The following is a 13,982-nucleotide window of genomic DNA, read 5'->3' as shown; positions in this document are numbered from 1 at the left end:
GTTCAGCGTCGATAAACTTGGTGAATTCAGCTGGCACACTGCGCAACTCTGAGCACTGATGCGTTGTGCGCCGGTCACTGAAATTGAGAAATACTGAGGCAGAAGAGAACCACGCAAAATAGCGCTGGCTGTTTATCGTGCAGCAGAATTTGGAGAGAAGAGGAAAATCGGCGTAGCTTTCACGAAACAGAACTGAACTTTGAGCGTGGTGACCCGGCTTGATTTATGGTTTATATGGTTTAACGTCCCAGTCAGACTGAGCCGGTGAGGAACGCCGTAACGGAGGGCTCCGGGCAAGTTCGACCCTCTGGAGTTCCTTAACGTATTGTCATCGGCATCTATTGCGCAGGCAATATTTTATTTCTTTGCATTCATGCAAAAGAGGTGAATGGAAAGCATACAATCATGAAGGAATACTCGTACTCCACCCACAACTATTACCAAATGACTGGCTAGAGACGAAACGCAGGGATCAATAGTTTTCCGTGAATCCATGCCGAATACTTTTATACATGACTGGCGGTGCGCTGATATCGCGCAGTACTCGGGCGCCTGGCATTTCGCCTTCACGATCACAGCCAAGTCGCAGTCAGAATCACAGCCAAGTCGCTCGGCTCAGTAGTCGAGCGTCTTAACCCATGAGTGACCGCTGTGAGGCAAACAGGTTGACAGGTAAAGATTTCTGATCAGAGCAAGTCATGCAGGCGCACACAAGAAGGAGGCGACAGAAAAATAGCAGCTGATGAATGCGACTTGTGGGGCAAAGTATGAGTAAGTGTTCCCGAGGCGTCGTGTGCTGCCGCCAACGCCGGAAGCTTTTCTGTGATGAAGTGAGTTGTAATGATAACGCACTAAAGCACCCTGGCTGTGCGTGCGAAGCGCGCTGTGGCTATGACAGCGCATCGGCTACGTTATTGGGTAATATTGAGTCAAAGTATACACTTTCTCATTCCCGCTTAAACTATTTCCAGAAACTGCATTTGACGAATGCGAAAGTATCAGCGTTGGCGCGACGTTGGTGGCTCGTAGTCGACGTCTTTCTATCTCTACTTGTCCACTCAGTTAAGATCCGACCGCCACTCTTCCACCTTCGATTTTACCACTCGACCATGTGACTCAGCACTTTCTGTCTAATTTCCCGTGACTCACATGGCTCATGACTTGTCGATGATACAGCACTTCATTATATCATGACTTACAGCTCTCATCCAGTCATTGGCTGATGCCGTCATTTGGTGATGACGTTATGACGGGACCAACTTGCGGCGACACATTTTGCCGACACTTCCGGCGGCAAAATAGCCTACTAATGATTTCAAAATAATAACTTGAGCGCGTGTCTGTACTCACTCGAAAATGTCCGCTAAGAAAAAAAAAAAGTGAGGTTTAACTTGAAGCCTAGTTTTATAGAATGAAAGCCTGTGCTGGATGATCAGACGCGGCATGACGACGCCGCCGAAGAGTTGACGGTCCGGCGCTCGCCTCATTCATGGCGAAACAGGAAGGGAAGCCCATGCGAAACAACTGTTACTGTACGCTCTCCTAGTCACGTCGTATTACAGCGACGGAGCCATCGAACACGAAGCGAAGCAACTGGTTTGGTTTTGGGAGTTTAACGTCCCAAAGCAACTCAGGCTATGAGAGACGCCGTAGTGGAGGGCTCCGGAAATTTCGATCACCTGGGGTTCTTTAACGTGCACTGACATCTCAGGGCACACGGACGCCTTTCTTTTAGCCTCCATCTAAAAGCGGCCGCCGTGCGAAGCAACTGTTATGCCCTTTCTCAGACACGTGGTATCACAGCGGTGGAGCCCAGCAAGCGCGCCTAGCGGCGCCTCTTCTTAGCGAATCACGTGGTATGAAGTCACACATGCGCTCCGGCAGCTCAAGGTCAAACGCTCACTAGACGTGACCTAGGCCGATTAGAGTAGTAGAACTTTTCGCTCTAATAATGCTAACAAATTATTCCGCAAGTCGATATAGCACGCCGGCTTCTTCGCCCAAACATTGCCTTTTCCTGCAACCTTCAACCCTCCTCTGACAACACCCATTCAAGACGACGTGGAAGACGTCTTCGCCGAATACTCCGTAAGTACGGCTTTGACGTTAAGGAGCCAAAGCTCATCACGGCTCATATGTCTGCATTACTGCTCTAAGCAAGAAACGCAACGACGGCCGTCTGAGAGAACGACACGTCTTTTCAGCGTCTTCTTTCATCCTTTAATCAGGTAGAGGGGCACAAGCCCTGCTGCGGTGACCATGCACGGCCCTCCGGAGCAACCCTTTGCCACCAGTCAGGACTGGGACCGTTCTGCCAAAACGGTGGGCCAGCTGCTCTCGCGGGAGAGCTCCGCTAAGGGCCGCTGAACGAGAGGGCAACAAGGAGTGGCGTTTCTGGGAAAGAGAGCTGATGGGGTTGCAGGAAACGTGGGGGGGGGGGGGGGGGGGGGGGGAGGCGCTGTTGGTCGAGCGCCAGCATATACCGGCTCGCGTTTACCAATTCCTGGGGTCGCCTCGCGGGAGCTGCTCCCTCCCGGCCTCAGCGTTATTACCCTCGGTGGCTGTTTATCCTGTCGCTTACAGCGCAATCAATCACGCAGCATTACCGTGCTGCGCGAGAGAGATTTATGCGCAACCACTCGTGTGCACATCGCTGCCGTGCACCACGTTGCTCTCTCGCAGCAGCGTCCCGTGTCTTTATTTTTTCCGCTAGTGAAGTGGTTTTTCACAAAAAAATATTATCTTTTTTTTATAGCTTCCACGCATTCCCTAACGCTACTTCTTTGCTACTGCTGCTGCTTGGCGACTTCATCGCGCACCATCGAATGTTTTTAATCCCTTTGCCGTGCACTTTTTTGTTTCTTCTGTGTCGACGGCCAGATTGGCCCGCTCCCACAGTGGCCTTTGTTGCCTGTAATGCTCCTTTTAAACCTCGAGCGCGCATCGATCTTGCTCCGAACGCAATTGACTTTTTACATTTCTTCTTCGTTATTTATTTACTTCACGGGGTTTCTTTTTCGACACTTTATGACCTGAGTTCTGGAACACCGAACTTTGTATTATGATATCGTTTGTGAACTCCGACGCGATAAGAAGCAACAGATGTGCAAGAAAGCACGGTGTACAATCTAGGAGTCCTATTATTTTAATCTACAGTTCGTGTCGCGAGATGATGGGGCACGGGTTCTTGTTCAAGTAAGAAATCAATAACATGGGATCCAATTCATCTCGTGGTTATAGTCATGCGCTGCTGCCTTGCGTGTAAGTCAGCGTTAAAAGTTTCGGAACTCAACCTTGCGAACTTGCGTACTACAATGAATCAAAGCTGCGCGATTATCGACAGAAACTACAAAACAAAGAAAAGATGAAAAGGTTTGAAGTGAAAGGGTTAGGGCGTGCTTTTCCTCCATCTTTGGAAACTGCGAAAATGTTCTCCCCGAAGTAAGTCTGGCGCGGTATTCTTGGAATGCATTTTCAGTCAAACAAACGTTGGGTATTGCTTATGTTTTGCTTTTTACCCCTACACTAAGGAACCGATTCGACACTAGAATTCACCTAAGAGCAGCCATACGGAGATTAACAGTTCCTGAACCGCTTAAAGGCCGCAGCCATTTTGCCAAGTTAGCCAAGAAGATTTACGGGTAGCAGGATGGGGGGAAATAGTCTACACTCTTAAAAAAAAGGTAGTTGTGGTTACTAACTTTTAGGGTAGTAACTGCTTGTCACATATGTTACTAACTAGTTAGTAAGTGCAGGTTAGTATCTGCTAGGTAGTAGCATATACTACCTCTAGAAGGTAGTAATCAGAACTACCTCCAGCAAATTTTACTACTTCTAGATGTAGTACCAGCAACTACATTTAGTAAACTTTACTACCTATAGAAGGTAGTAATCAGAACTACCTCCAGCAAATTTTACTACTTCTAGATGTAGTACCAGCAACTACATTTAGTAAACTTTACTACCTATAAAAGGTAGTAAGAACAACTACCTTTACTAGTATTCACTACCACTGCAGGTAGTAAGAGTATCTACCTTCAGCAAAACCTACTACCTATAGGAGGTAGTAAGAGGAACTACCTTTAGCAAAATACACTACCTCAGAGGTAGTAATAGCAGCTACCTAAATCAACATATACTAACTCTGTAAATAGTAACAGCCACTACTTTTAGCAATATGCACCACCTACAGAAGGCTGTAACAGTAATAAACTGTAGTAAAAATACTACACATTTAACAAACTCCTCTGCTTTGTTGCTATAACCACTAACCTGAACACTGGATTACATAAGATGGAAGCACCCAAGCAGTGGTCATACATGGCTTCCGAAAAAACAAACAAATTGAACACAAGTGTGGCTAAGAAGATGCGACTTTATTTCTCATTATTCAGTTCAAGCATTCAACTTTCTAAACAAAAAAAAAACAGTTGCCCGCATCACAAGTGGTGAAAAGGAGATTGCCTGAAGATGAGAAAAATACTCAAAAAGAAAGCAGGTACTTTTGTTCTGTTTTGGTTATAACTTATCACACATTCATATGAGACATGTATTTACACCAGAGTTGAGTGTGTTGAACTTGAAACCTTTATAAGAGGTTAAGGTATTGAAGGCTTGTAGAGCCTGGTGTGTCTGAGCACCTTTAGCAATAATGATGACAACTGATAGAAGGAATAACATACTAGAACTATCAGGATATGTATATGGAAGTTGCTTTACAACAATAATTTAACAAGACATGTACAATAAAAATCACAACTAAAAGAGGGTTTTTTGGCTAGGAAGAATGGAAGTACCAGCTCATACACTGCCTAGCCTTCTGCCTTGGCTGCTTCTAGCAATACCTCAGGTATGAGGAAATTTTGTGCTCATTATTTGGCCATTAATATCCCGCATATGTATTGAATACTTGTCGGAGCCATAGTTAAAACTGGTCAACTGTCCGCTCTATGGCAACTAAATGAAACAGATGTTAGATCTTCCTGAAGCACTATAAAAGGATATTAGCAATAGCTATCATAAGAGACTGTCAGAGTCACAAAAGAATATGCCAAAATTGCTGCAAAGCAAAAGAATATGCCAAATTACTGACCTACTAATACACAATAAATTGAAACAGCACATCAGCAATTCCTACTCAGACTCAAAACTGGTTTAGTTTGGTCTGTGGGGCTTAATGTTCCAAAGCGACTCAGGCTATGAGACACCATAGTGAAGGACTGCAAAAATTTCGACCCCCTGGGGTTCTTTATTGTGCACTAAACATCGCACAGCCCACGGGCGCCTTGCTTTTCGCCTCCGAAGAAAAGCGACCGCCTAGACTCGAATTCGATCCTGCATTCTTGCGCATAGTCGAGGGTCGCAATCACTGCACCACCCCAGAGACTCAAAACTGCTTCCCAAAATTGCCCATTTGAAACATTCCTCACATCCTAAAATTATGCAACAGACAGCCAGCTTGTCACAATGCATATTACTGATTATTAAAAGGATGCCTGTTAGGTGTAAATTGCTGGATAGACCTGCTAAATAAGACCAAGCTCATTAAGAATAACTGAAGGCTTTTAGAGCAGTGTTACATAACCTGCAGTATTTTATTTGTTCTGCTGACTTTATTGATTACAATTTCCTCTTCCAATTTTGGTACAAAGAAAGAAGTGCCAATAATTGCTTTGAAATAGCAGACTGAAATATTTGCACCAAGCTACTGTTTATATAAACTAGTTTTCCCACTGGCCTTAAATGATAAGTCGCACAATAAAAAGTATGCCACATGCAGCTGTACCCCTTCAGCAGCCCAAGACGCATTCTGGAGAACAAAATCGCTTTTCGTTGGAGTGCTTTGTTCCTGAAACCACGCTCCGTTAATAGACTCTTTGTTGCTGAAACCAGAAATTAAAAAATTAGCTAATGAGTTTCATTAATTAATAAACTTCAGAAAACAAAGAAATACTCCAGACTAAGCTATACAACTCATGAGCTCTCATCTGATTTCAGTGGACTAGGCCACTCATTGTAAATCAAAGAGCATAGCGCGGGAACAAAAAGGGGGCGACGACAAGACAGGACAAGCACTAACTTTCAAATGAGCGTTTATTGCAGAAATGATCACATATATACACTTCACGATCAGCAGTGAATGACAAAACACACAATTACTGTCAGACAGCCACATGCTACGCCAAGAATTCAAGTTCCTTGCTTGGCAGTGCAGTGCAGTGTTGACACATTTATCCCATGTCCGAGCTAGTGCTTCCATTATCTCCCTTGTCAGCTCGTTACGATGTCGATACACGATGATTGTCTTTTAAAACAGGGGATGGCAAGATAGTTCCGCATCACATCTTCTGCAGTGCGCAGCGAGATGGCCGTCTGTAGCAATGCTGTCAACTTTTTTATAGTGCTCCAGAAGACGTACGTTTAACATCAGCCAGTCTTGCCGACGTAGTGCTTTCCAGATGAAAGTGGAATTTTATAAACAACCCCTCTCCTGCAGGGCACGTAAAGGTCTCTGTGTTTAATCGGATACTTAGGCTTCAGCGTTTGCATAGGACAGGTTTTTCTGCACAAACTCAAAAGCTTTTTTGGTGCAGTAAACAGGACGTTTATGCCAGAACATTTCCCCACCTTCCTTAAGTTATGAGAAACCTTATGCAGGTAGGGAATGACAACTACTCTTTCTTTATTCCTTCTTTCCTCTTTTTCTTCTCATCCGCTCGCTGTTCGTCACTCATGCGTGGCGCAAATTTCTTTCTGCGATGCAGTCTTTCAGCAACGGAAACAATGACGTGTTTAGGGTAGCTCGCCGCCTGCAAACGCGCCACCTGCATACTGACACTTTCATCCATGGCATGATCACATGACTTGCAGAGAGCTTTCTTTTTTGTCTAACGCTCTCTGCAAGTCATGTGATCAAGCCATGGGTGAAAGTGTCAGTATGCAGGTGGCGAGCTACCCTAAACATGTTATGGTTTCCGTTGCTGAAAGCCTGCTTCGCAGAAAGAAATTTGCGGCACGCATGAGTGACGAACAGCGAGCGGATGAGAAGAAAAGGAGGAAAGAAGGAATAAAGAAAAAGTAGTTGTCATTCCCTACCTGCCTAAGGTTTCTCATAACTTGAGGAATGTGGGGCAATGTTCTGGCGTAAATGTCCTGTTTACTGCACCAAAAAAAGCTTTTGAGTTTGTGCAGAAAAACCTGTCCTATGCAAACGCTGCAGGCTGGGTGTCCGATTAAACACAGATACCCTTACGTGTCCTGCAGGAGGGGGGTTGTTTATAAAATTCCACTTTCATGTGCAAGGCACTACGTTGGTAAGACTGGCTGATGTTTAAACGTGCGTCTTCTGGAGCCCAATAAAAAGTTGGCAGCATTGCTACAGACTGCCATCTCGCTGCGCACTGCAGAAGATGTGATGCGGAACCACCTTGTCATCCCGTTCGAAAAGACAATCATCATGTATCGAGATCGTAACGAGCCGACAAGGGAGATAACAGAAGCACGGGAGATAGCTCATAGAGGGGATAAATATGTCAGCAAGGCGTCTGTTGCACTGCCATAAGAAGAGCTTGAATTCTTGGCTTAGCATGTGGCTGATGATAGTAATGGTTTGTTTTCTCATTCATTGCCGATCCCGAAGTGTATATATATGTGATCATTTCTGCACTAAACCCTCAGTTGAAAGCTAGTGCTTGTTCTGTCTTGTCGTCGTCTCCGTTTCTGTTCCCGTGCTATGCTCTTTGATTTACAATGTCTAACCAACACGCCCAGTCTTATTCACTTCTAGGACACTGTCTTTTAAAAGCTTGATACCTTGCGACACCTTGGTGTATATTATATTGACTGGTGTGGACTGAACAGTGTTGATTAGAAAACAGTTTTGCCTATAACTCGAGTGGGATAAATAAAAGGCCTTTTATAAGAATTGTATGCCTTCTTCCAGATTGTTTTCATGTATGTAATGGTCAGTGTAGAGGAAAAAAGTGCAGGCATATAGTCGACTATACATTTGTCATTTGCTAATCCTACACAGGTGACCACAAGCATCAATCAACTGTTATTGCTGATGTTTTGCTCGATTGCAGTGTCAACAAATAGCTAACATCATATCTGTGCCCAGATATTGCCGAGTTGGGTGTCCTCCTAAAATTTAGGATGTGAAGCTTACTCCCAGAAATCTAACAGACCATCAAAATCTGGCTAGCATTAGTGCAGACCTGAAAGGCTGTTGTGGAGACCGGCTGAATAAAGCTAAATGTTACAAGGAAAAGCACAACACTGCTAGAAGAAAAATAAATTAAATGTTGTGGAAACCAAAATGTCAAATGCGCAGTCGGATCTATAATGATACAAACCACAACTCAGTGATAAAACCATTTGTTACATTTCACCTAATGACTCTTAGGGGATACCTTGCACATACTTCAGCACGTCACTGAAGCATTCATGTATGGAGCCAAGTAACTATCACATCTTCCCTACAAAACTCATGGGATAATTTCAAATACAAGAGGCATGGTCTGCAGTATTTTCCAGGTACCTGTACATTTCAAATTCACGCAGTTAATAGTTGGTGAGATAAACATGCTGTGACATTTACAACCAACACAAAAACATAATATTCAGATACATCACATATGAAATGAGATTTTGTTTTTGCTAACCACCACAATATAAATAGATTTGCTTCAGAACGATTTTTTTTTCACTGCCTACTCCATTATTAAAAGAAATAATGCAGACAGACCAAGGCAGCTGTCCATTCATACTAGCATCGTTAGCAGTGTTTAGGGTATGACCTTAATCGTGCATCCCTGAACGTGTGATGGCTTGCAGAAGGGCACTGCAGTGTGCTTGCTGGTAGATGATTTAGTGCGTCCCTCGTTTGTGCTGTGGTGTGCAGGTGAGCAGCAGGTAGGTTCCAGGCATTGGCCAGTCTGAAGTGCTCAGGTAACTGCATATATAAAGAGGGGAAAAAATCAAGTGAGACCAAGCACACAATTCCTTTCCCAGTAATGAAAACAGACAGTTATAATTTCAGTACCTACGATCAATCAAGAGGATTCTGGGCAAGCAACTTTAACAAGACTGCTCACATCATGATAAAAAAAATGCTAGACTTCAGCCTCAATACAATGTACGGTGTTTGCCAAAAGTAACCAGCCGGCATGGTTTACTTCTCGCTCGTATAGGAGAGACTTTACAGTTTTCCTAAAGATGAAAAGGTCATGAAAGGCAGTTAAGGCTTTACCTTGCCTTCGAAGGTTTAGAATGGGAGGTGGCATAAGCACTTCACAATATGGATGATAGGCAAACTTCGAAGCCTGGTTCCTAGAAAAAATTTCTAACATCCCACAAGTCTCAAATGAGGCTATTTTTAATATTTTTTTTACTCCATGAATGTGAGGCACACCTCCCTTAAGATTAGAAAATGGGTAAGACAATTGGTGCTCTAAATGTGTATGAATGTTTCTGTTATGCATAAAATTAAAGCACATGAAACATTTTCCCAAATATGGCATGTTTGAACAGAGAAGGTTGCTTCAAAACTCAAAAGAAAAATTACCCCATCGCTCCGTAAATTCCTCCATAAATTGTATTAAGTTTCAGGAACTAGTCTCCTGGAGGAGATGAATAAAGAGTCTAAGTAAACGCATTGCATTATTCTGCTTCGAACAATGTTATCAAAAATGAAACATACGGCTTATCAAGCATAGTCACAACTCTTTGAATAAAGGTGCAAAATTAGCAAACAATGCCCATCTCTAAAATTTTAGGTTTATGTTAAGGCTGAGACCTGCACTGTGAAGAGGCAGGATATGTGATTACATTATTATAAACAATTGCTGGTTTGTTACATAAGCAGGATGTAGCGGTATAGCCATTTGTGGGTGCAGGGCGTGAAGTGACGCCCATAGGAATGCACGTAAACTATTGGTTTGAAATTTCCAAGTCTCAGACTACAACTATGGCACATATATGGCAATTTTCTTCATTTATCATAACTAGGTGCATTCTAGAGCAAAAAAAAAGGTTGTGTAAGATGTCATTTCAAAGCCAGTATTTTTAAATAACTCCAACAGGAACTTGTTTGTCCCATTTATTTCACACATCTACATTTTGTTCAAATTTCTTAAACAAGGCAACCTGATTTCCTTATCTTGTAGTACTTCTAATGGGCAAAACTGAACAGGAAATTAAGAAATAGTGTGGAAATGCCTGCTCTACGAAGAAATAAATAAATTTAACTAATGGGAGCAAAAAGATCCCCAACATGTATTTCATGAGAAATGCCTGTTACAAAAGGAAAGTAAATCAAGTATGCCCACAGGGGAAAGACAAAGCAACAATCTGGGTATGCGAAAGTCATCATTGATGCACTGTGAAAAAAAAAAAAAAATGGTTGGTTTGGTTTGTGGGGTTTAACGTCCCAAAGCAACTCAGGCTATGAGGGACGCCGTAGTGGAGGACTCCGGAAATTTCGACCACCTGGGGTTCTTTAACGTGCACTGACATCGCACAGCACACGGGCGCCTTGCTTTCCGCCTCCATCGAAAAGCTGCCGCTGAGGCCGGGATTCGATCCCGCGTCTTTGGGAACAGTAGTCGAGCGCCGTAACTACTGCGCCACCCCGGCGGGGCAAAAAAAAAAAAAAATAAAAAAAATAATATATATATATATATATATATATATATATATATATATATATATATATATATATATATATATATACTGAAAACTGTCCTTTACAACTGGATATCTAAGGGTGGTGCCACGAGTGGCTATCCACACCCATGGATAGTGGCACCGCCACAGCCTGCGTTTGTCACAGATCAGCCTTGGCTTACAATAGCATAATCATGTATGCTTTTTCTTTATGTCAAAGGTAGCAGGGTTAGCGTGTAGGTAATATTCTGAAGAGCGGGGAGTCTTGTATGTTGATTTTGTGCCTTCACTTTACGCCCTTCTCCCAATGCTCGGAAAAAAGAAAAAAAAAGTTTCAGCTTTGATAACCTTACTGGAAACAATACAATGCAACATGTTTTCTCACATTCTTTCTCATCTTTTAGAAACTTGATCGTTAATTTTAAGAAAAATTAGGACTGAGGTTCTTTCCTTTAATTCCTGAATAAGACTACTATGTTGAAATGCATCGAATTTAGGACAGTGTTTAATGTGCTGCATTCTGAATATGCAAAAAAAAAAAGATATTCGAAAACATTTCGCTATCAAGTGGTTATGCATTCTGCACAGGTGCGCCTTACAGTCACAGTGAAAAAAAAAAATTAAAATGGCCTTGTTTCACACTTGTGGACATCTGAATTTTTTTTTCTAAGTGGTGACTTTCTCACAGTATCAGAAATATGCCTGACATTCTACACTCTCTCCCTTTTGCTCCAAGCACATAAAATATATTGATTTATCAGTGCCTACATACCTCAATCCAAATTGATTTTAAAGTTGCAAAAAAAGTGCATGCACCGAAAAGCTGCTTATCCCAAGATGTCAGTCACACTTCTCCTTCTGAAATACTAGCAATATCACAAAACTAATTTCACTGCTGGTGTATTCAGTTATGTGTGTACAATATTAAGGCAACCAAAAAACTGCGCAAATAAAGGCCTCTAAGATCAAACTAGCTGCAAGCGCAGCGAACATGAAAGACATTAAGGAAGCGAAATGACTTTCTCATTTCTGGTTTGAAATTGTTTACTACTGCAGCATTTTAAAGCTTCCATCAAAAGCCACGACACAAAGTATCAACGAATGCAACTGCCCATTACTGCTAACTGCCCACCTGTGATGTGAACAACACTGTGGTGTTTGTCTTTTCTGTCGTTCAATGTGTTAGCGCGGTGAAACCAATTATGAATAACCAACTAGGCCCAATTCTCGCCATTTTAACACTAAGATACGCACAATTCATAAAAAATACGAAAGTCTTATTTAGTAATGAAAGCAATCACTCTTGTAATGCACATTTGACTACGTGTGGTCACTCAAATAATTCTTTCGAATCGCCATCTACTGCTAAACACTAACGGCTGAGTAGTACACGAGTTTGTACCTTGGCGTCAGCCGACCATGTTTTACAGAGAGGAATATTTTTTTGTACTTTCACACAAGCACCAAAACTAAATGCAGCGACCAATGTGAAACATGCGCAACACCGCAATAACCTGCTTTTTGCGCGCTGTTTCTACTCATCGCATTAATGCACCCACCTGTTAGAAAAAAAAAAAAAAGGCGAGTTTAAAACAGACTAAGAAAATACTCATCTAAATGTTGAGAACCACAATGGTTATACTAAGAGATGAATAAATGACAAAATAAAAGCTTATTCGTTCACTCACTTACCTCGAAAAGGATCACACAGGTCACAGCTCGTTTGGGGTACTGATCAGATCTGTTAGAAAAACAAAGGGGAGGGATATGGAAAAGGAAACACTCAACGCACATTACAAGTTACAAAAAAAAAAGCGAATAAAGAATAAGACAATAACAAAGATAACTTGATTAAAGTTTCATACTTTCTCTCGCACTTTCGCACATTTTCTTCGTAGAGCGTCAGCTCCAGTTGACGCAGCACTGCGCACTACTTCGCCTTTCTTCTAGCGCCCGCTCCCATTGACGACGCACTGCTGCTCTGAGTACAGTGATCGCGCACTCTCACACCAAAACATGGACGCTTTATTCGCTGCGCACTAGGCCCATTCAAAAAGGAAAAAAAAAAATCAGCACACCCGAAATATGGCAAACACGGACGGCCCGGCGCCCACGCTGCAGGTGGGGGGTTGTCGGTTTACATGTTCCCAGGCGCACTCGCGGGACGGGACGCTCACGTGTGGTTCAAGGTTCACACCGCCGCAGCCAAGGCGGGAATTCCCGGCGCAATAATTCACCGCTAACACATCCAATACACACCCGCCAAGATTATATCACGAGATATACGCCATAACATAACTTTTTCGCGGTAGGGTCGAACTTGCACATGAAAAGCGACAGCTTCCGAAGAGTTGTATTACGAAGAGATTTTGAGACCACACGCAACAATATTAAGAGCGCGTACCTCATCCAATAGCAACATTAAACAAACAATAATTTCAAGCAGCGTACTCACATTTTCAAGCAATCACGCCAGTCCATTTCCTTCTTCCGTGTTGAAGCCGGCGTTGCCACGGTACGGTGGAAGCGGTGTATGACAGTGAATCTATTTACCACTACTTCACGTAATTCAGAACACCTATCGAAGTGCACATGTCACACATCAATTCTGCAGCCCATTCAAAGAACCACGGCACAAAAAACCAGCACAACGCAAGGAAACAGCGTCCACAATCGCACCGCACGACAACAAAGGCAGCATGATGACATCGCACCTCTCCGCCACTGATGACTTCGGATTGGTTCGGATTGACCTATCAATGGCTTTTGTGGCTTTTTTAACTGTCGCCTCCTATACGAAGTTTCGGTTTCGGAAGCCAGTTTAGGCGATCTTTCTTTCTTTCTTTCTTTCTTTCTTTCTTTCTTTCTTTCTTTCTTTCTTTCTTTCTTTCTTTCTTTCTTTCTTTCTTTCTCTCTTTCTTTCTTTCTTTCTTTCTTTCTTTCTTTCTTTCTTTCTTTCTTTCTTTCTTTCTTTCTTTCTTTCTTTTTATGAAACGGCAGCGCACAGTTTGAGCCCAGGGCTCATTTATGTAACCCCCTCCCCTCTATAATGCCTTGGCGATTGAAGGTATGGCAAACAAATAAACATAAAAACAAAATTGAGTAGCAATGTAGTCAGGAGTATTGAATACTTCAATATTCCTATCGTATATAGTATCAAATATCTTCTGATCATGGTAGAAAACAGGTAAGGTACATTTACTACCCCTGCTTCCAGAGAGGTAGTAAAAAGGTATTTCAGTCAAAAAACGTAGTAACAGCAGGAGTTACTACCATGTTAGTACCTAAGAAGGTCGTACAAATGTAGTAACGGTTAA

General features: G+C 42.7%; 1 protein-coding gene and 1 long non-coding RNA gene across 6 annotated transcripts in view; both read right to left on the bottom strand.

The window, feature by feature from the left end:
- nAChRalpha6 (nicotinic acetylcholine receptor alpha6) overlaps positions 1-13,982 on the bottom strand; it is a 314,202-nt gene that overhangs the window by 33,943 nt on the left and 266,277 nt on the right. The window lies entirely within an intron of this gene.
- On the bottom strand, positions 7,132-13,926 carry LOC146197647 (uncharacterized). The gene is made up of 3 exons (XR_014706209.1): positions 13,121-13,926; positions 12,358-12,406; positions 7,132-8,953 (listed from the first exon to the last, which is right to left on the bottom strand). It is a non-coding gene; the product is annotated as an uncharacterized LOC146197647 (long non-coding RNA).

The sequence above is a fragment of the Amblyomma maculatum genome, chromosome 3 (assembly GCF_055883805.1).
Source record: "Amblyomma maculatum isolate TAMU_Amacu chromosome 3, ASM5588380v1, whole genome shotgun sequence".
NCBI lineage: Eukaryota > Metazoa > Arthropoda > Arachnida > Ixodida > Ixodidae > Amblyomma > Amblyomma maculatum.
The sequence above is the reverse complement of the archived record's forward strand: the minus strand, read 5'-3'. Positions and strand labels throughout refer to the sequence as shown.